General features: G+C 37.9%; 1 protein-coding gene and 1 long non-coding RNA gene across 4 annotated transcripts in view; one reads left to right on the forward strand and one right to left on the reverse strand.

Moving 5' to 3' along the window:
- The window catches only part of SPIDR (scaffold protein involved in DNA repair), a 389382-nt gene that overhangs the window by 297822 nt on the left and 65081 nt on the right, over positions 1–26479 (reverse strand). The window lies entirely within an intron of this gene.
- LOC118501681 lies at positions 7745–24825 on the forward strand. The gene is made up of 3 exons (XR_004904315.1): positions 7745–8021; positions 9461–9464; positions 24814–24825. It is a non-coding gene; the product is annotated as an uncharacterized LOC118501681 (long non-coding RNA).

Genomic DNA, 26479 nt, shown 5'->3' on the forward strand with positions numbered 1-26479 from the left:
AGCCAGGGTTTTGGTTTTTTGTTGTTGTTATTGTTTTCATTCAAAGCAAAAAATTAAAATTCTACACAATGGAGGACTAGGAGAGAAAAAAGTACGAGAAACTGAGAGAGAAGCCTAGAGAAGGTAGAAGACTTCAAAGGAAACAAGCCAGGTTAAGTGCCATAAGAAAACAAAAGCAATAGATAAAAACAGATAGCAGAAGCACATTTACAGCTCCGTACAGTGGACCTATGATATGTCTCTAAAAACAAGAGTTCCATTAGATGTGAATAGATAATAAAGGAAAATGAGCACCACAGTAAAATCAGTTTGAATAAACTAGGCTAAATAAAATTAAATGGTAAGATTTCACAGAAGCCTTTAATATGCCCCATGTGCATTGTGATCTCTTAAAAGAGGGCTGTAATATGTAGTATTTCCTAAACTAATTGGACCAGTTTTTCACTGAGCATCTAATGGAATTGAAACTTCTAAAAAGCTTTATATATTTCAATTATTTTAATAGAAATCCCTCAAAAACAAAGAGTTCCATAATTTTTTCTACTTCTATCTTAAATATCATATGTTGATACAGTTTAAAATTTTCTTGACAACTCACAATTACTCTTGTGGATAACCATTATTTGGGACTTTCTGCATATACTAAATGCCATTCTCTCCAACCACAGGGTTGTTTGCTGGCTGGCCCCAATCTCACAATGCCTAAGTTGGCTCCTAACAGCCTTTCTGACTGACTATCAAAGTAACAAACTCCTTCTGCTTCCAGGAAACAGCAAGACGCAACTTTGGACATCAGAAACTTTAGCCAGGGTGTCTAACCTTTTGAAATCTCTGGGCCACACTGCAAGAGGAAGAGCTGTCTTGGGCCACCCATTAAATATACAAACATTAATGAAACTGATGAGCAAAAAAAAAGGTTTTAAGTAAATTTATGATTTTGTGTTGGTCCGCATTCACAGCCATCCTAGGCCCAGGGTAGGATACCCCCACAAGATTAACATAATACAGATTCTACCCTTTAGCTACTTGGTCACATTTGAGTTGAGCTACTAACAACCCAAAATACTCACTGTAGAACAAATCTAATAACAATTATTTCGAAGGCTCAGGGCCTCCTTCTAGATCCAACATTAGCTGAAAAGACTAACTGGATTTTGAGCAGGTGGCATCTGACCATATCTTGTATACAAGCAAAGATGTTTCTTCAAAATAATCAAACCTTTTCAGAATCATCCTCACAAAGATTCTTTTAAGGCAAAAGAAGGCAAAGTAGGTAAACTGATATAGAGGAAAGTTAAACAATTTATTTGTAGTTGTCCAGAGTCACAAAACAGGTTAAGGAAATAATCTCAGGAACCCACACTGTTTACACAGTATCCTATACACATTATATAAGACTCTGTCTAGAAAATAATGCCAACCAAAAGAATACAGGGAAATTAGATGTGTGCATGTGCACAGACACACACACACACACACAGGGAGGGGCAAAAGAAAGTTTACAGATGTGAGTACCTGGAACACAGAGTTTATTCTTCTATTATTATTATTGCATTATTTTTCATACAAACAACTGTAAACCTGCTATTGCCCCACCCTGTATATTTAAATTCAAAAGCTACAAATATGCAAAGGCAAAATGAATTATCTCTAAAAAAGAAATTTGTCCTGTGTATTTTTCCATAATGACAAGGTTCAATAAAGGTGAAACACCAAGGACATTAATAATAAGGAATTTATTCCAATCAACAGTGAACTAGGGTTCTTTTTCTCCACAAGCTTGGCAGCACTTGTTGTTTGTTGATTTGTTTATTATGCACTCCAATGTTCATAGCAGCACAATTTACAATAGCCAACTGTTGGAAATGATCCAAGTGCCCGTCAGTAAATAAGTGGATCAAAAAACCGTGGTATATTTACACAATGGAATACTATGCAGTAGCAAGAAGGAACTCCTACCCTTCGTGACAGCATGGATGGATCTGGAGAGCATTATGCTAAGTGAAATAAGTCAGGCAGTGAAAGACAAATACCATATGATCTCACCTATAAGTGGAACCTAATCAACAAAACAAACAAACAAGCAAAATATAACTAGAGACACTGAAATAAAGAACAAACTGACAGCAACCAGAGGGGAGGGGAGAGGGTGATAATGAAGGAAAGAAGGGGTAGGGTCATTAAGGAACATGTATAAAGGACCCATGGACAAAGCCAAAAGCAGGTAGGATTGAGGGTGAGAGGTGGGGATGGATGGGGCAGGGGAGAGTGGTGGGAGGAAAATGGAAACAACTCTACTTGAACAATAATAAAAAAATAAAAATAATAAAATAGTAATAAGGGATTTAAAAGGTATAATGTTTCATAATATTTATTTCAATAACCAAAAGATAATTTTTAATATACTATCAGGAATTCTATTGATAATAATGAGCTAAAACAGTTTTATGGAGATAGGTCATCTCTGAACACTATTATTCTTTGACATTCATGCAAGAACATGAACTGTAAACAACGTGTCAGACTCTTTCAGTCTATACAAAAACTAGAAACAGCAAATCTAGTCCTGAAAACCTCATTCTTCACAACATACTTGGTTTGAACTGTGAATTCAATCAAAACAATGTTTATCTTGGTGAAATTTTAAAGAGCCATGATATTATAAAGTAATGCTAGACTTGATTTATGGAGTATTACAGGTATTTTTTACTTGAAACTAAGATAATGCTAACTACAAATAATCAAGTTACTAAAATAACATTTGAAATACAATTACAGCTAGAAAAATTTTATATATATAAAACTTAATACATAACTATAAATATAACTAGCAGAATATTTATAACTGGAAAGCATTTTGTATGTGTTTCTGACCAGAAATTTTGTTTCTGAATGCATTTACCGGGTGTTCAGGAAGAGTCAACTCAACAGTTTGAGTTGTTCCAATCATGTGCATTCTCAGAAGGACCTGTTTTCTTTAATGGTTCTTGACTAGCACCTGGGAATTGAGTTCTTGGATACTCTGATACAAATATTTTGCATGCTCAGTACCTTGACCACACTGTGCTATTTTGTCTAGATACTCTGCAAACAATGTAATTTATGATGGACATCTGATTTACTTCTGAGGAACTGGAGTTGTGGTCACTGCAGTCAGTCAGGCAAGTACTGTCACCTACATGACTGAACCTTGAGAGAAAGCAACTGAGCTTCCCTGGTAGAAAACACTGAATATGTGGCTGTGGGTCTGTCAAACATGGCCTTTATATTGTTGGGGTATGTTCCTTTCATTCCCACTTTGCTGAGAGCTTTGATAATAAATGGGTGTTGAATTTTATCAAATGCTTTGCCAGCATCTATTTATATGATCATATGATTTTTATCCCTCAATTGGTTATGTGGTGTTATCACATTAACTCATTGGCGGATACTGAACCAAACTTGTACCACAGTTATAAATCCCACTTGATCATGGTGTGTGCTCTTTTCAATGTATTGCTGAATTTGATCTGATAATACTTTGTTGAAGATTTTTACATGTGTGTTCATGAGGAATATAGGCCTATAATTTTATTTTTTTACTATGTCATTGTCTGATCTCGAAATCAGGGTAATTCTGGCAGCATAAAATGTATTGAAAGCTATTGCTTCTTTTCAATGTTTTGGAATAGTTTTTAAAGGATATGTATTAATTCTTTTTTAAATATTTGGTAAAAATCACCTGTGAAGCCACCTGGTTCAGAGCTTTTGTTTATTTGGGGAGTTTTCTGATTACTGATTTGATTTTGTTGCTAGTTTTGGTTTGTTAAGATTTACTGTTTCTTCCTTACTTGGTATTGAAAGAGTTTATGTTTCTATGAATTCATCCATTTCTTCCAGGTTGTCTGATTTGTTTACATATAATTGTCTGCAATATTTGCTTATAGTCCTTTTTATTTCTGTGGTATCTCAGTTGTCACTTCTCCTCTTTCAATTATTATTTTATTTATTTTGGACCTTTCTCTTATCTTCTTGATGAGTCTGGCTAAAAGTTTATCAGTTTGTCTTTTAAAGACAATGTAACCAGCTCTTGGTTACACTGATCTTTTCTATTTTTTTACTTTATTTTGTCTACCTGTTATGATGTTTATTATTTCCTTCATTCTACTCACTTTTGGCTTTTATTCTTTTTTGAGTTCCCATAAACATAAGGTTGCGTTTTTTATTTGAGATTTTTCTTGTTTCTGAAGGTAGGCCTGTATTCCATATATTTCCCTGTTAAAATTGCTTTGTTTCTGTTCCATAGATTTTGGATTGTGATTTGTCTCACAGTATCTTTTCATTACTTCCTAGATCTGGTTGTTAACCTATTCACTGGGAGCATGCAATTTAGCCTCCATTTGTTTGTTTTTCAGTTTTCTTCTCATAACTGATTTCTAGTTTCATACCACTGTGATGAGAGAAGATGCTTATTATGACTTCCTACTTAAGTTTACTGAGTCTTGTTTTTAGTCTAACGTGGTCCATCCTAGAAAATGTTCTGTAAGTGCTTGAAAAGAAAATATATTCTACTTCTTTGGGTGAAAAAAATAATGCTCTAACAATATCAATTAAATCCATCTGGTCTAATGTTTCACTAACGGTTATTGTTTCTTCATGATTTTCTATCTGATTTATCCATCAATATCAATAAACTGTTAAAATCCTCATTCATGAGTGTGTTACTGTCAATCTCTTCCTATATGTATGTTAATATTTGCTTTATACAAGATCTATACAGAAAAAGCCCAACCCTTGTTAAGATAACAAGAATGGTTTGCACAACATCAATGTAACCTGGCAGCCAAGTTACAAGAAGAGTAGACTGGAATGAGCATGTAAAAATGATGACAAATTCAATGTACTAGTCAGTAGGGCTGGAGACACCACTGAGTGAGCGTGTGTACTGTGTGGACATTGCATTAAAAATGACTGGAAGAAGAAAACAATAAATCTGCATCAAATTTTGCATTAAGCTTGAACATTCTTCCTCGGAAACTATTCAGATGAATCAGAAGGCCACAGGTATGGGCAACTGGTGATTGTTAGCTTCATCACGACAACACACCCACTCATGCATGACATCTTGTGCAGAGTTTTTTGGCAAAACATCAAATCACCCAGGTAACTTAGCACCCTATAGCCCAGATTTGGTGCGATGTGACTTCTGGCTTTTTCCAAAACTAAAATCACCTCTAAAAGGGAAGAGATTTCAGACTGTTGGTGAGATTCAGGAAAATACAACAATGGGGCAGCTGAAGGCAATGGGAGAACTGTGTGAGGTCCAAGGTGCGCACTTTGAAGGGGACTGAGGCATTATTGTCCTATGTACAATGTTTCTTGTATCTTGTATCTTCTTCAGTAAGTGTCTCTATTTTTCATATAACAAGGCTGGATATCTTCTGGACAGATCTTGTATATTTAGCGACTCCTATGTTGGGTTAGTAGATGTTTACAAGAATGACACCCTCTTGTTGGATTGATCCTTTTATCATTATGAAATGTCTTTGTCTTGTTCGAGGCCTTGTTTTGAGGTCTATTTTGTCTGATGTAAGTATTGCAACCCCAGGGGTATTTTTGTTCATATTTCCATAAAATGTTTTTCCTATCCCTTTACTTTCAGCCATTATGTGTCTTTTTATGTAAGTCAGTCTCTTGTGGACAGCGTATATATAGGTTTCCCATTTACAATGAAAGTATTATTACTAGGTATATAAATATTGGCATGTTATTATTTCTTTTCTAATTGCTTTTGTAGTTCTTCTCTGCTCCTTTCTTATTCTTTTCCATGTTGATGACTTTCTACAGTGTTGTGTTTGGGTCCTTTTCTTATGTAAGAAAGGCAATCCCCCACTCAAAAAAAAAAACAACAGAATTATCTTCTGGAGGGTGGGCCCCTTGTAGTACAGAGTTCCCTACCAGATAAGTGTTCTAGGAACCCATCTGTATCAGTATACCAGCTAGCATTGTATGAGAGGCTGCATTCAGCTTCAGTGAATTTTTTTGGATGACTCAACCTATTTGCCCATTTCATGAAGGGTGATTTACAAGCGTACCTGCCATATCGCCATGACTGTTCAGCAGTTTTTGACTAAAAATGGCCTGACCCCCATTCCCCTCCCTCCCTATTCACCTGTTATTGCCCCAAGTAACTTTTTTTGGTTTTCCCAGATGATAAAAGTCCTCAAAAGGAAAGGTGTTGCCAATGTGGAAGAGGTGAAACAAAAAACAGCAGAAGCCCTGGCTGGTGTGGCTCAACTGCCTGGTGCATCACCCCATAACCAAAAGGTTGTGGTTTCACCTATAGGTTGCAAGTTCTTACAAGTTCAATTCCTGGTTAGGGCATATAACTAGGTTGTGGGTTTGATTCTCCATTCAGTGGTTTATGGGAAGCAACCAATTGACTGATGCTTCTCTCTCTCTCTCTCCTGCATTGTGTTTCTCTTTCTGCCTTCTTCTCTCCAAAAACAATGAAAAAAATAAATGTCGTTGGGTGAGGATAAAAAAAATTACAGAAGCACTAAAAGCAACATAATTGGCAAGTTCAAAACCTGTTTTGAGCAGTGAAAAAAGTCTTGATAGGTGTACTGTATCAAATGGAGAGTACTCTGAAGATGACTGAAGTTTAAACATGTAACAGTAAATACATATTTTTTTTATAAATAAATTCCAGAGTTTTGTTTTGGTCCCCCTCATATACCTCTCGCAGAGTTTTGGTTTGTAATTACAATGTGCTTCATATATACCAAACAATGTTTATAGTAGTCTATTTTATGTTGATGGTTGCTTTAGTTCAAATACATTCTAAGATTACCCCTTCCACATCTCTTTTTGTCATTTTTTTTTAGCTTCTTTTCTGTAGGTATGTATACATCCCTTAATTTATTGTTGTAGTTACACATGATTTTTCAACTTTTCTTTTTAACTTTTGTACTGGCTTTATAGTTGATTTATCCACTACTTTTACTGTTTGACTTTGTCACTGAGATTTTTTTCTTTCTGATATTTTATTAATATTTTTGATCATTTTATTTTCTACTTAAGGAAGTCTCATTAATATATTTTGTAATATTGGTTTAGTACTAATGAACTCCTTTAGCATTTTCATGGCTGGAAAACTCTTTGTTTCTCCTTGAATTCTGAATTACAGCCTTGCTTTATAGAATAACCTTGGCTGTATGTCTGTGCTTTTCATTGCTTTGAACATGTTGTGCCAATTTCTTCTGGCGTATAGAGTTTGTGTTGACAAAACAGCTCATAGTCTTATAGAAGCTTTTTATACATAACCAACTGCTTTTCTCTTGGTACACTGAACATTCTCTTTGTCTTTAACCTTTGTCTTTATAATTATGATGTGTCTTGATGTGGGACACTTTGGTTTCATGTTGTTTGGGACAAACTGTGGGTTTGTATATCTATTCCCATCACCAGGTTAAGAAAGCTTACAGTCACTATTTGTTCAAATAGGATTTCAATCCCATGCTCTCTCTCTCCTCCTTCTGGTACCCCTATGATGTGAATGGTAGTTCACTTGATATTGTGCCATAGTTTCCTTAAACTATCCTCATTTTGTTTTCTTCTTTTATTTTTTGCTGTTTTGATTAGATGTCTTCTGGTATGTTGTTTTACAGATCACTAACTGGATTCTGTTTCATCTGCTGTTGATTCTAACTCAGTCTTTATTTCAGTTACAGTTACTATATTTCTCATTTCTGACTGGTTCCTTTTTTATGATCTCTATCTCTTTGTGTAAGTTCTCACTCAGTACATCTCATCTTCCCCTAAGATCATTAAGCATCCTTACAACCAGTGTTTTGAACTCTGTATCTGATAGATTGTTTGTTTCCATTTTGTTTAGTTCCTTTTAAGGTGTTTTGTCCTGTTCTTTCATTTGGGATTTGTTTCTTTGCCTCCTCATTTTGGCTGCCTCCCTGTATTTGTTTCTAAGTATTAGGCAGGTCTGCTACGTCTTCCAGCCTTGGAAACGTGGCTTTGAGTAGTAGGTAGGACCCAGTGTCACAGTCTCTCTGTTCACCTGAGCTGCGATGCGCTCCAGGAGGTTCCCTTGTGTGGGTTGTGTGCCCTCCCTCCTGTTGTGGTCGAGCCTTGATTGCTCTTGGCATGTCAGTGGGTGGGACTGACCCTCAGGCTGACTGGCTGTGACTACAATGGAGAAGCTGTAATGGAGAAACCCCACAAAGCACAGTCACTTTAGAGTGGCTGTAGTGCTAGTTGAATCTACCCCTTGGGTGTGTCCTTTGTATAGCTTATTGCATGATGCTCTGGTGTGGTCTGAAACTGGCTACCAGATGTATCAGTTCTGGAGCCCCTAGTACAGGGCTCCAGTTCAGACCAAGTTTAGCCACTGTTTGTGCTCAGTTTGGGCCCATCTGGTAGGAGTTCCAAAGTGGTCTGTGATTGGTTGCCAGTTTTGCTGGGCTTGGAGCTGTTTGGGAAAGGCTATGCTATGAACCAAGACTGGCTGCCACTAGTGACAGACTTGGGACACCTTGGTGGGCACTACCATGTGGGCTGAGGCCAGGTGCCTCTTGTGCCAGTCCTGCAGCCCTCTTCATTGAAGGTACATTCCAAGCCACCAGTGGCCACAGCTTACGCCAAGCTTCGGGCCACCTGCTGGGAGTTACAATGCAAGTTGAGGCCAGATGTTGCTTGCACTGGGCTTGTGGTCATTTAGCTAGAGGTACAGCGCATGCCATGGCTAGCTGCAGCTTGTTTGAGGTTTGCAGACTTTTGAGAGACTTTAGGAAAGTCCTCAACATGAGCCAAGGAAAGCCACTTACGTAGAAAACAAAGCTGGAAGTGGCTTGGTTTGGGCTTGTGAATTGGATGGGGTGGGGTTCCCAGGGAATTAACAGGACAGGGAGAATGGTGTTAGGTTAATGGAGAGCTTAGAAATGGTGCCTCCCTGAGCCTGCTGCTGGGAAGGGTTCAACAAAGGAGCAATGGCAACTGTCAGTGCTTCTCTCCCCAGAGGGAGTCATATTAACCCCTGACTCTAGTTCTCACCTTTAAGCTAGTTAATTCAGTTCCTCCCCATATGTCCTTGGCCGTGTTCAAGCTGGTGTCCCTGCACTGGAGACCAGAGAGTGAGTTTGTGAGCAAACAAATCTGAGTATGTGCCTCTCAAGAGGAACTCTTGGGTCCACAGTCACCTAATGTCTCACCTGGGAAAAATCCCTAAAGGCTTTCACAGCCAGATATGTTCAGAGCACTGGCATTCCAGGCTGGGAGCCTGGTGTGAGGCTGGAAACCCTTACTCCTTAGGGGGCACTTCTGCATTTGAGATATCACTTCCTATTCTTAATTGTCACACTGTGGGTGAGGGACTTGCCCCTTCCACGTCTATGCTCCTTCTACCATTCTCATTGTGGTTTCTTCTTCATATTCTTAGTTATAGGACTTCTGTTGAGCTAGTCTTCAGGTGTGTCTCAATAATGGCTGTTCTATAATTTAGTAGTATTTCTGATATAGTCATGGAGGAGGCAAGCACAGTGTTTATCTACTCTGCCATCTTGGCCAGAAGATCAAGATACCTTGCTTTCTTGCTGGCAATCAGCTACAGGCTAATCAGCTGCTCTCCACTCATATTACTTTCCACATAGCCTCGTCCATCGCATGTCTTCAAAGCCAGCAAAGCTAATCTTTTTCCTGTGGAATGCCCATATAACTTCCTGCAATTGGTTCCTACAATCAGAGTTTAAAACACTTAATTCTTCCAATAACTGGATTCAGTATTGTTCGTTAAGTAACTCAAAGTATGCCTAACAAAATAAAACCCCCCCAAAATTAATAACAGAAATTCCAAAACCAACTTTTTCTTATAGAGGATCATACTTTAAGATCATTTAAGATGATAGATTTCCCAGGATTAATACAACTTCCTGAGAAAATTATTAGACCAGTATTAACATGAATCTTAAGCATTCTGGTAATGAATAACGTTGAATAAAGTCAAACTGAAAAATCTTTCCTATTGTTCCAGGTTCTTAGTAATAGTTATAAGAGCCCCAAACCTAGCAATACAAATTCCTTCCTTCATCATCCACAGCTTACTGACTTAAATTATAACCTTTCTAAAAGAAACTGAACAAAAAAGAAATTTCAAATAGCTTGAGAATGTAAATCAACTGAAGTAATTTCATTAAAGGCCCTGCTTTAAAATATCTGTTTTCATAATAGCTATTAACTTGATTTATTTTACTAAAACTGAAAAAGAAAGAAAAAAAGTAAAGGAATTAAATTTCTAAACCAGATGAAGGAAAATAAAATCACATACCTTGAAAACTGTGTCGGTTTTCCTAAAAAATCCACCTGGCCTCATCTATTAAAATTAAACATTGTCTGTTTTTCAAATGCTCTTTCTTGAAAATGAGGCTTTGTTTCCTTGATTAAGTTAGGTATAACTGAAAATAAGGTTGTTTGGAACAAATAAGATTACAACTCAGCTAAAACTGAGCACAGCATCTAAAACTGAACTGTCACAAAGTGGCCAAGAGTAGAGCAAACAGGGGGTATGGTATTCTTTTTTTGCTGGAGAGACATTTAAAAAAATGGAAAAGTCAACCTATTTAGACTTCAAAACTACATAAAGAAGGCAAAATGATTATATCCAATCAATTTGGAAATATATGCAAAATAGGACAGTTTCTATGTAACAATGTTTAACTGCTTTTGAATAGTCAAGTCTTCATTTTGGAAGTTTATATAGATAACTAAGATTATATGTAAAGTAAAATAAGGTAACTGTTTTTGTAGAACTGTTTTCTTTTAGCTATTTTAACTTTAACATTAGAGCAATGTCAGGTTTATCAATATTTTCTTGTTCTAAAATCCCTTTTAACTTAACTTTCTTCACATATGTCCTAATCCTAGTTTTTAAATTCCCAGATGAACAACAGAAAGAAGATGGCTCAGTAGAAACCGGCACCACACCTAGAATGAGTAAAACAAATTAACCTAAAAGAATAGATGATCATAGGTCAAAAGGAGCCCAACTTTTATTTAAAAAAGAAGAAAAGAAGAAGAACACATGATTATCACAGTGGACAACAGCAATTAAAAAGTAAACCTGAAGGGTTAGCACTTTCTACAATTTATTTTTCCTAGGCCTATAACCCTACATGTTTATTAATATCTAGAGATCATTATCTTTCATACTCTCTCTTTTCAATTTGGAATTCTTTTTTTTTTTTTTTGAGAGTAAAGTTTCTCTTTATTTATTTATTTTATTGATTGATTGATTTTTAATTTTTTTTATTTTAATCATTGTTCAGGTACAGTTTTCTCCCCCCTACTCCCATTCCAGCCCACCCACCCAGCCCTCCCCCCTTCCCCCCCATTACTCCCCACCCCTAGTTTTTGTCCATGTGTCCTCCAAATTTGTTCCCGTAAACCCTACCCATTCCCCCCTGAAATTCCCTCTTCTCTCCCTTCTGGTCACTGTCAGACTATCCCCTATTTCAGTGTCTTTGGTTATATTTTGCTAGTTCTTTTGTTTTGTTGTTTAGATTCCTGTTAAAGGTGATATCATGTGGTACTTGTTTTTTGCTGCCTGGCTTGTTTCGCTTAGCATAATGCTTTCCAGCTCCATCCATGCTGTTGCAAAGGGTAGGAGCTCCTTCTTTTTTCTGCTGCATAGAATTCCATTGTGTAAATGTACCATAGTTTTTTGATCCATTCATTTACTGATGGGCATCGAGGTTGCTTCCAGCACCTAGCTATTGTAAATTGTGCTGCTATGAACATCGGGGTGCAAATGTTCTTTTGTATTGGTGTTTCAGTGGTCTTAGAATATAGTCCCAGCAATTTGGAATTCTAAAAATGAAACTTAAGCCAGAATACTACATTTCAATACAATCGAATATTAATGTGAATTCAGTAGAAATTTAAAATAATAGCAATACCACTAAAATCCTCCGTGATTTGCGTATCAACAAAATGATGTACTTATTTTAGATCTGAATAGAGCACTTACTTGATAAGTTTACATAATAAAAAACATAACCTTTTTCTTAAAAAAGAAAAATTTTAATTAGACTACTGCCAAACTTTAAACCTGGAAATCTCAAATGTTTGCATTCCCCCTTCAAATGACCAAAATCAAGCTAATTAAACATGTTCCATTTTCTCCACACAATAGAGTAAAGCTTTTCTTGGATTAGAAATGTTTAAAGAACTCTAAATAAGAATTATACAATAATAGTTTCTACATCTTTCAAAATAAAACTGGTAATTTATGCGATTAGTCTATGGGATTTTTTACAAATATGATTTTTATAAAAGCCTTTCAGTGAGAGGAGGTTGTAATCTTCATCATTGCCTATCAAAGTAACAGCACTATTTGAAATACTATTTCCCTGATGAACAGGAGAATTTTAATCAAGTTTTATAATCCCATTTAAGGAATATGTTCCATAGCAGTAACCTGAGTATTTTCACATTTACCTCTATTTTCCACAATTAGATCACTAACAACTAAAGAGTAAGTTCTTGAAGACCCTTATTCCAATTCTAGCCCTTGTACCTCTTCCTTTTCATTTTCTGTATACCTAGCACAGAATCTAACCCCAGCTAAAAATGTTAAACACTGTGTTAATCCTTTCAACTCAGATATTGTTCCTGGCATAGAAATGACTCACTTTTGACACTATTCAGTTGAAAGAAAATCTTAATTCAATGTCATGTACACACAAAGAAACGTTCTAGGCAATATGGGAAACACAAAGGTGGACAAGACATCTTTATTTGATGCAGTAGAAATAGAACTGGCACTTGACTCAGAGAGACCAGGCTGTAAATTCTAGCTTCAATATTTACTAGTGGTGTAGCTTGAATAAGTTTTTTAACCATTCTTAGCCTCAAAGTCTCAGAATATAAAAGAATAAAAATAATAGCTACTTCACAAAGCCATCATGAGAATTAAATGAAAGAGTATGAAAAGCACAATAAGGTTCTTAAGAACACTGAGAATATCTTTTCTTACTTATCCCAACTCCCAGCAAACACTATGCAAATTGTAAGCCTTCCTATCCTTACTCATCAAACACTGATTACAGGTTTGCTATGTACCAGGCATTGGTCTAGGATGGGGACAAAGGAAAATAAGATATTTTTCTTGCCCTCAAGAAACTTACAATATAGAAGCAACAGATGTGGGACATGGGAGAATTCACAGGGGCAGCAAGGGCTCAAGTTTATGGATAAGGAGTATTAATGGGAAAATCTCCCTAGAAAAGGGAGATTTAACTTGATGTAACTTGAAAATAACCAGGTATGTCACAGGTGGAACAGAGGTGGGAAAAAAGAAGGCACTTTAAACTAAGACAACAGGAGTTGCGATTTGGTCAGCATGGTGGAGCCAGAAGGCAAAAGATACCAGCAATAAGAATAAAACGGTGATTACCACATTCCAGAAAGTTCCAGACAGGATTTCTAGCCACCTGTTAAAACCTAGCCATTTTTAATGAGTTTTCCCTTTTTTTTTAAAGCAAGCTAATGTATATCAGAGGGTTTATTTTCATGATCCTTTTTGACCTATAGTCATAAGATGATAGGTATTTTTATACTCATAGAGAAGGCCCCAAAAGGTTAAGTAATTTGCTCCCAAGTACAAAGTAATGACAGCTGAGACACCAACCTGACCCATCTGAACCCATATACTGTCACAGTTTTCAAACTTCTGTCACCACAACACACATTTCACCTGGCAAGACATACATGTCTACAAGCGAAACAGCGTGATTTTCATTCTCTTCTCTTTAAAAAAAACATATCTGATTGCTGTTTTTAAGGAGGACCAAATGATCACTAGTGCCAGTGCTGCTTCGGAGCCATGTAGAATGAAGATGGAGAGTTTGCCTGAAGGTGGTTGGTGGCCTTGGGGAGCAGCACTCATGGGGTGGTGGGGGGTGGCAGAAGTCAGACTGGAAATGGAGGAGAGACATTAAAGACAGAAAACTTAAAGATGTGTCTCAGGGGATTTTGCTTCACACAGGCTGGGGAATAAGGCAGAAGCTGCAGAGTAAATGTAGTCAAGAAAGATGTCAGTTCTGTTTCGTTAAACATGAGAGATTTCCCTATCTTTTGCAAGCATAAATAAACAGTAAATAGTTTGATATTCATACCCCTTATAATCTTAATTTTCTAATCTTAGTTCCTATTGTTTTTCCATTAAAAAAGCCTAACCCAGCTACACCAAATTACTTATTTTCCCCCAGAATGTTGTTTTTTTTTTCTTTCTTTTTACACATTATTTCTTTCCTGAAATGCCCTTCCTTCTTCTTGACTACCTGGCAAACTCATATTCAATGTAAACGACTTTGTTCAACTATCTTACATCTATGAAGCCTTTATTTTCAAACCCAACAACATTCTATGACAAGTGAATTTTACAGGGAGTACTCATATATCCACACTATCTATTTTCCACCAGTTAATATTTTCCTATACTTGCTTTAGCATATATCTACTACATGCTAAAGAAGGCTTTTCTTCTTGTCACCAGCACATATTGTACCCACTTCCATTATTGAATTTCTATGTACTACAACTATTTGTATACATGCCTATCCCCTTCTTTGAGACTGTGAACTCCTTAAAAGCCTCACTTGGATTATGTATTACTCATAGTTCTAAGGATATACATTGGCATAAACATTTTACTGTGAGAGAATATAAAATAAATTCTAATCATATTGCTCACTGAAAAATTCTCTTTATTTGGTCTTCAAATAACAAGAGCAAAAAAATAATTTTTCTCCAACACACCTTTCCTTTATATGTGGGGTGCTCTAGGGGCAACTGTTCCACCTAAACAGCAACAAAGGGGAAATAAATTTTGCATCACTACTCCAGTTGATAAAGAAGGAAACCAAAAATGTTCCTTCTGCTTTGGGAGGAGAGCAGACAGATTCTGTCTGACCAGACATCACACACATAAAAAGACCCTCCTGGAGACCACAACAAAATTTATAGATACTACTAACTTGATAGGTTAACCACTTCTGTTCTGACCTATTGTTATGTCTAGAAAACCATCTTTTCAGGAGATAATAATCAGGATATCAGCTCCTGCACAGAAAAGATGAGATCAACAGTACATAACAGATCTGCAGTGCAGAACACAGGAGAGAACAGAAGATAAAACAAACGAAGATTTCTTTGAATTCTGTTAAAGGAAATGATTCTATACAAAGGGACTGTTAAGGAAGTGTGGGGATTGGGGTGGGGAGGAGAGGACAGAACCGAAAACACCTTAAAAAACAAAAACACAGAGACAAACCAAAAAAAGTCACTGTTGGAAATTAATGAACTTAATATGACCAGAAGGGAAAATATCACTAGGCGATAGGATCTTTTTTAGACCAGGGTGAAATTTTTTCCCACATGTACTTTGTTTTCCATGTTACTAGACTCAAATATATTACTACAAAAGAAGTTTCTTCTACCAAGTGTCCTCTTCATAACTGCCATTAAGAACACCAACTGCCTATCATGACACAGCAACCAAGAAACATGAGGCTTGTGTTTAGAACAGTCAACTTGTGATTTCCTGCTAGACTTTCTCAATTCACAGGATGATGAAATGACCTAGTGTTGCAATGCATTTATGGCTTTAGGTAAAAACACAGGGCATCCAAGAGAGAAGTGGCCAAAGAGAGTAATGCTCAGCAGGAAGTTGTTCCTACAAAGGAAATTGCAGTTTCTAAGATGAAGAGGAAGTCAAGAGGGAGAATTAAGTGTCTTAAGAACTTGAGAAAATACTGAAGAAACTACTTGGAGTCTCAAGAACAGTTATAACACTAAGTAATATATTCAGGTCAACATTAATTATAAATTTAAACCTTTGACAATGCAGGCTGTAGTAAGTTCACACACAAAACTCAAATCATATCTATATTAACTGCCCTCCTTTTAGGAGCTGCCCCTCTCCTCTAATCCTTGCAGAAAGCTTTTTTTTTTTTTTTTTTTTTTTTTTGGTAAAATATCTGATAATGGCATCAACTGAAAGGGACTGAGGAAAAACATTCCCACTCATATGTACCTACTCACACCCTGTAGGATCCTGGTCAAATTTCTCCTCCTTTTATGATGTCCTGCAATGTCCTCTTCATATACAGATCTACCCCCCAATAAGTTTCAAGTATGTATATAATAAATAGCTAACTCCTAAAGTGCTTTTTAATTTCCATTCACCTATGAAATGTATCCTAGTTACAAAGAACACATTATGAGTCAGTTCTTTGGCATTATGTAAAATAGCCCAAGCTATCATTTTTAGTTTAATACATCTTTCATAATCAGGCCTAAGGAACCTCTGGTAGAAGTTATTTCTATCCCCTTGATCTGATGACATTAGAAACTCAGCAGAATTTAAGATCCCACTTGCTTACCTGCTTTTTTCATTTTTTTAATCATGCCCAGAATTCTTTTCCTGATGCTTACACAGAACAGGCCTTTTCTACCATTAAACAGGAAACTGAATATTGCATGTTTTTAGTCAATAGTAGGCTTTATAAATACTTGATAGAGGTATTTAACAAAAAGGAGACTATTAAAAATTTTTCACAAGGCCACACAAGGCTTTCGTCCCTGTGTATGGAGACCACTTTTTTCTCTATATTAAGACCCACAATATGTTCACCTCTGCAACACAATGTGAGGCACCGAGGATCTGCTTTTTATTGTAACTGCTCAAATCTTGTTTTAACGTTCATTATTTTACTCCAAACAATTTGCACTCAGGAGTGGGATCTCCCTAGCAAAATTGTTTTGACTTTTTAAATTGTTTTGACTTTTTAACTCCTCACTCAGTTACTGACCACTGATATCTATCATCTTAACAATTTCTAATTTGGTTTTTGAGTCCCTGTTATAATATGCATCTTCCTTCCTTCCCTGTTTTCCTCCAGCTGTCTTTTCTTCCCCATCTAGCAATTCACAAATCCTTACGTTCATTCATTAAATATTTGCTGAATACCAAATACTCTGCTAGATGATGCCTCTACAACATGAAGTAAGACTCAGGCTGCCCATGGACAGGGAACAATGTTACAACACAGTACACTAAGTGCTATGAAAGGAGTACAGACTAACTGCCATAGAGCATACAAGAAGGGCACGAAGCCAGATCCAGCCAAAACCCTCCAAAGAGGGCTCCCAGAGGAAGAAACAGGAGGCTTTTGGTGGTGAAGATGAACCTGTGAATATACCAGGACAAACCAGGGGCCAACAACAGAGTTTCCTGCCAGCTATTTAACTTCTTTGTATTCCCCATATCCCCACAGCCTTAAATGTGTGGGTTTATATAATGATTAAATACAGTCCTGTACCCTTCAACTGCTTGCTCTTCACAAACTTTGTATGTTTTCTGTTGCTGTGTAACAAGTTACCACAAACTCAGTAAATTATAGCTACACTCATTTAATAGTTCATACTTCTGCAGGTTGGAGGTCTTAGACATTTTAACCAAGTTCTCTGCTCAGGGTAGCACAAAATTGAAATCAAGGTGTTTGCTGAGCTTAATTCTCTGGAGGCTCTGGAGAAAAATCGCATTCTAAGCTCATTCTTCTTGCTGGCAGAATTTAGCTCCTGGAGGTCTAATGACATTTCCTTGCTGGCTGTGGATAGAGTATGTTGTAAGCTCCTACCTGCCACGGTATTCCTTGCCCTGTGGCCCCTTCCAACTTTAAACCAACTAACAGCACATAATGCCTCTCCTCTTTCAACTCTGACTTCTTTGGACTCTGACCTCTAGACATACATTTAAAGGGCTCATGAGATTAGGTCAGGTCCACACAGGATCAACTCTCTTTTGAAAGTCAACTGAGCAATATAACAAAACCTAATCACAGAAGTAAATGCCACCAAGTTTCAGGGATTATGCAGGGAGTAAGGATGATGGGGGTCAATTCAGAATTTTACCTACCATAATTTATAAAGAAAACACAAAACCCTGGCATCAAAACAGTACTTGGCATCAAGAAAGACTGTTGTGGCATTAATTACAAATAGGGTACTTGGATTTTCTCTATACTGGAATTTTATTTTTCAGTCCTGACACTGCAATAACCAAAACATTATACACAGTGCTCTCAAACCTATGTCTCCAGCCCTTTTATCCTTAATCTACTCATTTTTATAAATAACTAAAACACATCTACTTAAAAAAAAGACTAAGACACATAATTAAATTTGAGTATCTTATTTAACCTCACAAGATACCATTGAACTAATAACATTCACCATCGGAGGTACCCCTTTCTCGGATCACCAGTTAGCCCATACTCAAAGATCTCAGCCTCAGCATGATTCTTTTATTTTAACCCTATGTTCTCCTTGACATCAAACTGAACTGAAACTAGAACATCAATAATCATTTTTCCACTTCTTTTTGTTGTTGTTGTTCTATTACAGTTGTCCCAATTTTTGTCTTGTTGCTCTCCCGTATCCATGCAACCCTCTCTCCCACAGTCAATCCCCACCCTGTTGTCTTTGTCCATGGGTCCCTTATACATGTTCCTTGACTAGACCTTTCCCCTTCTTTCACCTGTACCCTAACCCACGTGCCCTCTGGCCACTCTCAGTTTGTTCCTTGTTTCCATGTCTCTGGTTATATTTTGCTTGCTTGTTTGTTTTGTTGATTAGGTTCCACTTATAGGTGAGATCATATTGGTATGTCTTTCACCACCTGGCTTATTTCACTTAGCATAATGCTCTCTAGTTCCATCCATGCTGTCACGAAGGGTAGGAGCTCCTTATTTCTTCCTGCTGCATAGCATTCCATTGTGTAAATGTACCAGTTTTTTGATCCACTCATTTACTAATGGGCACCTAGGCTGTTTCCAGCACTTGGTTATTGTAAAAAACACTGCTATGAACATTGGGGTGCATAGGTTCTTCTGAACTGATGTTTCAGGGTTCTTGGGGTATAATCCCAGCAGTGGGATCACTGGATCAAAAAGCAGTTCCATTTTTAGATTTTTGAGGAAATTCCAAACTGTTTTCCACGGTAGCTGCACCAGTCTCCATTCCCACCAACAGTGCACTAGGGTACCCTTTTCTCCACAACCTCACCAGCACTTGTTGTTAATTTGTTAATGATGGCCATTCTGAACAGTGTGAAGTGGTATCTCATTGTGGTTTTAATTTGCTTTTCTCTGATGGCTAATGATGTTGAGCATTCTTTCATATATCTTTGGGCCCTCCGTATGTCCTCTTTGGACAACTGTCTGTTCCGGTCCTTTGCCCATTTTTTAATTGGATTTTTTCCTTCCTGGTCATATAAGTTCTTTATATATTCTGGAGATCAAACTCTCCTCCAAGGTATCACTGACAAAATGTTTTCCCATAAGATTGGTCCCCTTCTAATTCTGCTGTTTTCTTTAGCCATACAGAAGCTTTCTATACTGATGAAGTCCCATTTGTTTATTCTTTACTTTATATCCCTTGCCCTTGGAAATATACTGCTGCATGGGATATCTGAAATTTTCCTGTCTATGTTTTTCCCTAGGACTTTTATGGCGTCACGACTTACATTTAAGCCTTTTAACTTGAGTGTATTCTGGTGTATGGTTTAAGTGGGTGGTCTAATTTGATTTTTTTGCATGTACCTGTCCAGATCTTCCAATAGTATTTGTGGAAGAGGCTATTTTTACTCCATTTTATGCTCCTGTCCCCTTTGTCAAACATTAATTGACCACAGAGACATGGGTTTATTTCTGGACTCTCTATTCTGTTCCATTGGTCTATGTGTCCATTCTTGTGCCAGTACCAGACTGTAAAACATCAATAAATCTTAACTCACCCTCCTCTTCATTCTCAAGTACACTTTGTATCTAAAATAGGATCACTAGAAACTGGTATCTTCAACTGAGCTCCCTGCCATTTTCTTCTGTCCATGTACACACTGACCCCATCCTAAAATGACTACCAATAAACACCCAACACTGCATTCAGTATTCTCCGTTCAAGAACTCACAGCAGCCCCTTATTCCAGTAAACAGTATCAGGACTCATTGCAGTACTCAAGGCCAACACTCAGCTGTTCCCAGAGCCCCAAACTCATATTTCAAACCCCGTCATTCAATTCCACACTGAGGTAGTATAGTAAGAGGTTAGGAAACTTCCTTGGCAGGTGGAATGGGGAAACTGAGGCAGACAGCTGATTCAAACTGGCCTCAACCAGCCCCCTGACTCACCTGCTGCCTCTTCCCTTGCATGACTACTCCATGAAGTAGTAAGTCCTCGGGATAATGAGGTTCTGATCAGCATTAAATAATCTTAGGAACAAAGCCTCGGGTCTGTTGACCAGAGAGACAATTTTGGTCAAACTGTAGTTAAAATCTAGGCCTTGGTTGTATTTCAGCCCCAGGCCCAGAAAAGCAGCACAATCAGAGGTAGGTAAGTCATGGCCAACATGAGGACCAGATGCTAAAGACTCTCTAATGACTCTCTACCATAGTGCCAACCAATCAGTAGACACCATGACCCTGAAAGGATACAACTGGAAAGCTGGTGAATATTTTACTAAGATCCTCCCCTGAGACTCTGCTAAAATCTTTCCTTTAGAAAACAGATAAAAACCCTTAAAGCAAAGGACCCAGTGTGTTCTCATTCTCTCTCTCTCTCTCTCTCTCTCTCTCTCTCTCTCTCTTCCCCCCGACCCCCCGCCCTTCCATCATGCCCACACCTTTTCTATCACTTCTTTCCTTAGGCATGTATCCTTTGCTTTCTTCCTCCTAAGCTCCAAGGGCCCTTGTTTTGCCTTTGTAATTTCTTTCCTGAGTCCATGCAGTCCAGCTTGTTCACTTCTTCAGCCTCAATGACTTTCTTTCCAAAAGGCTAAATAAACTTGCACTAGAGTTACTGCCTCTGAATTCTTTCTCAGATGAACTCAAAAACTAAGGTTTAACAATATGACACTATCAGCTATTTAGACACTTCACCTTTCTAGTCCCAGCCTCAGGCCTCTGCTCAGTTGCTCTTTCAGTCAGACTAGCCTTGAAGAGTCAAGCTCCACAAAGACTTTTTTGATCACTCTCATCCCACAATCTGCTTCAAGGTCTTCTGTAGTCATACCACCTGATGTTTTCCTTATCTTGCTCTGGTTCGTGTCAAACAGGTGCATCGAACCTTTCCCACTGTATCAAGAACTCTGCATGCATGTCTGTGTTGTGTTTAAAGTACACATACATATATATTCCTTTTCATATCCTCCGCCTCTTATGCAACATACACAAGAAGTTAGACAAATAGTTACTTCTCCCTATAATCCATCCACATATCCAGGCTTAGCCTTTCACTCATTTTTATAATCTCTTCATCTTGATCTCTCCTTGCCTGGGAAAACAAAGTCTTTAGAATAAAGGTTAATAAAGTAGGCCATCCACTTTGGTCTCTACAGAAATGATGTAACAGCACAACTAATCATCCAGAGTTGAATATGAATAAATTTATTTAATGTTTGAATTATACTCTGCTTTCTCTTCAGAATGCACAATTTTTTTGCCTTCTTAATGCTTGAATTAAATTATATTTAAGATTCTTAAAATGGCAGTGAACAGAAAACAGAGTCTAGGAAAATAAGCTACCTTTAGACACTGAAGACATATTAACAAAAGAAACTTTAAAGTAGGAAGAGGACTAGAACTTGGAAAACATGCAGTTTCATGTGCAAATGTTTATGTGTATTAGAGAGGCTTTCACAAGTAAAAGAAGAGAAACAAATGGAAAGTCCACTCACACTGGAATGGCTAAACAGATGAGCATTTATCGCCATCCTCTAGAACACTGCACCATAGTGGTAAAAAGTAGATTTGGGTACACTAACATCCACTTAGAGTGCAGACCTATGTGTCAAGTATACTCTCTAAAAAGGGTGGGGGATAGATCTTCATATACATTAATTTAATCTTTGGAAGATTTTAACATTAGTGTTTGCCTGTTAGGGTAAGGGAACTCAGGGTAGATGGGGACAGGGGTGAGCAGGCTCCCATCTTTTTTAATGGTGCATGGACCATGTGAACCTGCTATATAAAGAAGCTGGGGCAGAGCTACCTCTGCAAGTGCAGGAATAGAGCAAATTTGTTCATGGCTTATTATAAAGGTCAATACCCCAGAAGAGAAGCCTGAAACTTACAGAAATCTGCATTTCTATTTAGGACTGTATCTGATCCAGGTTCTCTGGCAGAAGAGAACAGGTTATGTTAGTAATACACTCCAAACTTTATGGATACCTTTTGTATACAGTGCAGACACATACCAGGGAAACAAGCCACAGGTCTGCTATGAGAGCAGATGAGGGCATGTGCAAAACCTGTACACAGAAGGGTGCCCACTCCAGAGTAAACACTGTCCAATACTGCCATTTGGGACAACCTAAATGGAGCATATTATACTAAGTGAGACAGGTCAGACAGAGTAAGACAAACACTGTATAATATCACTTATATGTGGAATCCAAAATAGCCGAACTTGTAAAAACAGAGTAAAATGGTGTGTACCAGGAAATGAGGGGTGGAGGGACAGAAGAGATGTTATTTAAGGATACAAACTAAGAGTGAGTAGCAAATAAGTTCTAAAGATCAAATACACGATATATGAATATAGACAACAATATATATTATAATCATCAAACTTGCTAAGAGACTAGAACTTAAATATGTTCACTACTAAGGAGAAATAAGCATATAATGTGAGAGAGGTGGTAATTATGGTATAACTAGAGTAGTCATAACTAGAGTGGCAGTCTTATTACAATATGTAAATGTATCAAATTGACATTTTGTATACCTTAAATTTATACAATGTTATATGTTAAATGTATTTCAATACAAAAAATAAACAAGACTATCCATCCATATGTTACCTGCCTATGTGCATGTAGGGAAAGCCTGGAAACTCATCTGAGACTCTGAAATATTTATAGATCCAAGACAAGTTTTGCTCACAAACCCAGAGAAACAAAACTTTATTAAAGATGAAGCTGCATTTTTAAAGTTTTTGGATTATGTGGCCTGCTTTACCAGAAATGCGACTGAAAAAACTTCCTGGGAAACATTTCTAGAAATTCAAATCATAGTCTGTAAGATTTATTACAACTGAAAAAAAAAATCAAAAGTACATTAGATATTTTCCAAATGGGAATTCAGCTTGAGAACTGAAAAGAAACTGAGGCCTGCCAAATGGTACGTAAATGCAGACCTAAACTAGTAGAGTTAGTCCCTCACGCAGAAATAGGTTCTATACCTTACATGTAAGAAAAATAAAACTTGCTTTGAAGTTGTAAGATCAATAACACTGCTTGGCAGACATTAACTAGACTTACTATGGTGATCATTTCATGATATATACAAATATCAAATCATTATGTTACACACCTGAAATTAATATCACATTATATGTCAATTATACAATAACTCAATAAAAAAGAGATAAAAACCAACAGTTATTGTAACACTGCTTGGAACAATATTCAGGGTTCTGTTTTTTTTTTTTTTTCTTTTTAAATATTTTTTATTTATTTATTTTTAGAGAGGGAAGGGAGGGAGAAAGAGAGAGAGAGAGAAACATCAATGTGTGGTTGCTGGGGGCCGTGGCCTGCAACCCAGGCATGTGCCCTGACTGGGAATCGAACCTGCGACACTTTGGTTCACAGCCCGCGCTCAATCCACTGAGCTATGCCAGCCAGGGCCAGATTAGGCTAACTTAATGGCAATGGCTCTTCAAGTGAACTTCAACTGAGAGCTCAAACTCCAGGGTCTGGATCAAGGATGCAGTAGGCACAGACAGAAGACCTAGCTCACAATATCCTTAGCTTGATGGCCAAGAGGGTAAAGGCATGCAAGAGTCTGAAAAAGGCTGAAGTCACTTTCAAGCCTACACAAGATTAAATATGATCACTTACTATTCTAGGCAAAATGCACAATATACTCTCATCATGAACCAAATCTTTTATTTCATAATTAACTGAATAATACTTTTACAGGAGCAATAACCAAGCACAGAGAGCTTATTCTTCCTTCTCCACATTCTTCTTTAAAACAATGATCCTGTCCTGGATGGTGTGGCTCAGTGGATTGAGTGCCAGCCTGTGAACCAAAGGGTCACCAGTTCGATTTCCAGTCAGGGCACATGCCTGGGTTGCAGGCCAGATCCCCAATAGAATGGTGTGCAAGAGGCAACCACACACGGATGTCTCTCCCTCTCTTTTTTCCACCCTTCCCCTCTCTCTAAAAATAAACAAGTAAAATATTTAAAAATAAAAAATAAAACTGATCCAAGTATATTTAGAATGTAGATTCCTACCTTCAAATAAATGTAGTAGACTCTGTACAAATTTATCAGCCATCTTCCTTTTTGTCCCCAAAATATGTTACCCAGTAAGAGAGTGAGAAAGAGGAGGAGGAGGGGGAGGAGAGACCAGAACGAACTACCTAGACAACAAATTGGCAGCACCACACTCCCAACTAGATGTGAGCTCTGTGGCTCCTGCACTGAAATGCAGCCCAGAATATGTTTTTGCTCTTCTGAATAAAAAAAGTCAGAAAGTGGGTATTATATTTTTAAGCATCATTTCAATAATACAAGTAACTATCTATTACACTTCCTTCTTGAGAGATTACTGCTGCAGGCTGGAACAGTAGGCAAGAAAAGAACAAAAAAAAATAAGAAATTGAAGAATTTGAAATATTCTTCTACCTAAATAAATTCAACACCAACTGTAACTTCTACGCCTTTGAATTCCTTCAGAGACACTTTTGCCACATGAATTAGCCTATGGGACTCCCCTGACAAACTCACTGCTTTGTCAGATCATTTGGTAGAGAAGGGGATATGTGGGCTGACAACGTGAAGATGGAACAGGATTTGGTTAAGAGATTTTAGCAATATGAGGTGATCCTGGCCAGAAAAAAAAAAAAAAGAAAAGGAAAACATGGATAAAGATGGTGGAAAGGCCTGGCTGGCGTAGCTCAGTGGATTGAGCACGGGCTGCGAACCAAAGTGTCGCAGGTTCAATTCCCAGTCAGGGTACATGCCTGGGTTGTGGGCCATGACCCCCAGCAACTGCACATTGATATTTCTCATTCTCTCTTTCTCCCTCCCTTCCCTCTCTAAAAATAAATAAATAAAATCTTAAAAAAAAAACTGTTTAAACAAAAAACTTAAAAAAAAAAGATGGTGGAAAGGGCCTGAATTCTACCTGTAATGTTTTATGTCTCAGGCTGTGCAGATTTAGGAGTGTACATTAATTTTTCTTTACATTTTTGTAGATCTAATTTATTTCATTTAAAACAAAGAAGAAAACACAAAGTATATTCTAAAAATAATAGAAATCTGATATGGCTGACATGCAAAGATGTGTGATCAAGGAGTAATGGGAGAAAATACTTATGATGGGGCTAGGCCTAACACTATATGGAGAGAGGTATGCTCCAGGCAGCCTTGCAGACCACAGGCACAGAGGAAGACCCATCAGTCAGACTCCCACACAGCAACAGCATTTCAAATGGGTGCTTTTGACTGCACATCACAACCACCCTGGGTCTCTAAGATGATACAAGTGACTGTTAGCCATAAAAGACAGGCCATCTCACTGCACAGCCGCTCAGGTACAGCACCGCAGATGTTTTCTGGGACAGCAAAACAGGCCTCTACCATGCCAGCCTCATGGGTGTGTACACTACTACCAGCCCTGCTGTGTGCACCTACATGCACACGCACACACCCCACACTGCCTCACAGCACTCAACTTTCACATCTATTGGGCTTTAGTACCTATGCTCACATTCCTACACTGGCTGCCAATATGCTTTCCTCAGTTTACTCTGGCTACTCCAAGATCTACACCTCAGATTGTCAAAAAGGCTGTGAAGCATGTAGGACTTCTGGGCTAGACAGCTGCACCAGAGGCCAGTCTAGAAGCAGCCGTGTCCCTGATGACCGAGGGTTCCTCCTTTCTCAGACCAAGTTAAACCAACTAAAAAAAATTTGGCCTCAGGCTGGTGTTCCTGCCCTTAGTGGTGCTCATGGACCCTGAGGTCTTGATCTTCTCCTAACATGCTAGCTCCACGGCTACTCACTCTCCCACAGACATTCCTACTCCTCAGTATGGCTCTCTACCTCAGCAACCCTCAAATAACAGAATCACCTACAGAGCATAAGAAAATAAGGATGGCTTGTCCCCACCTCCAGGTTTGATTTGGAGATCTGCAGGAGGCCCAAGAATCTGCATTTCTTACAAGTTTCCAGATGGTGGTGCTATTGCTGGTTGGTCCCTTCTCCAAGGGGTGACCCTAGGAGAACCACTGCTCTGAGTAGAACTCACATCTGAATACTTGGTTTCAATTCCTGTCTGCCTAATATAGATTTATCCAGTCCAAGCTTGTAACCTCTCCTGGGACAGTGGGTTCACTAAGCACAGGGTACTACTGCAGTTCCC

The sequence above is a fragment of the Phyllostomus discolor genome, chromosome 7 (assembly GCF_004126475.2).
Source record: "Phyllostomus discolor isolate MPI-MPIP mPhyDis1 chromosome 7, mPhyDis1.pri.v3, whole genome shotgun sequence".
NCBI lineage: Eukaryota > Metazoa > Chordata > Mammalia > Chiroptera > Phyllostomidae > Phyllostomus > Phyllostomus discolor.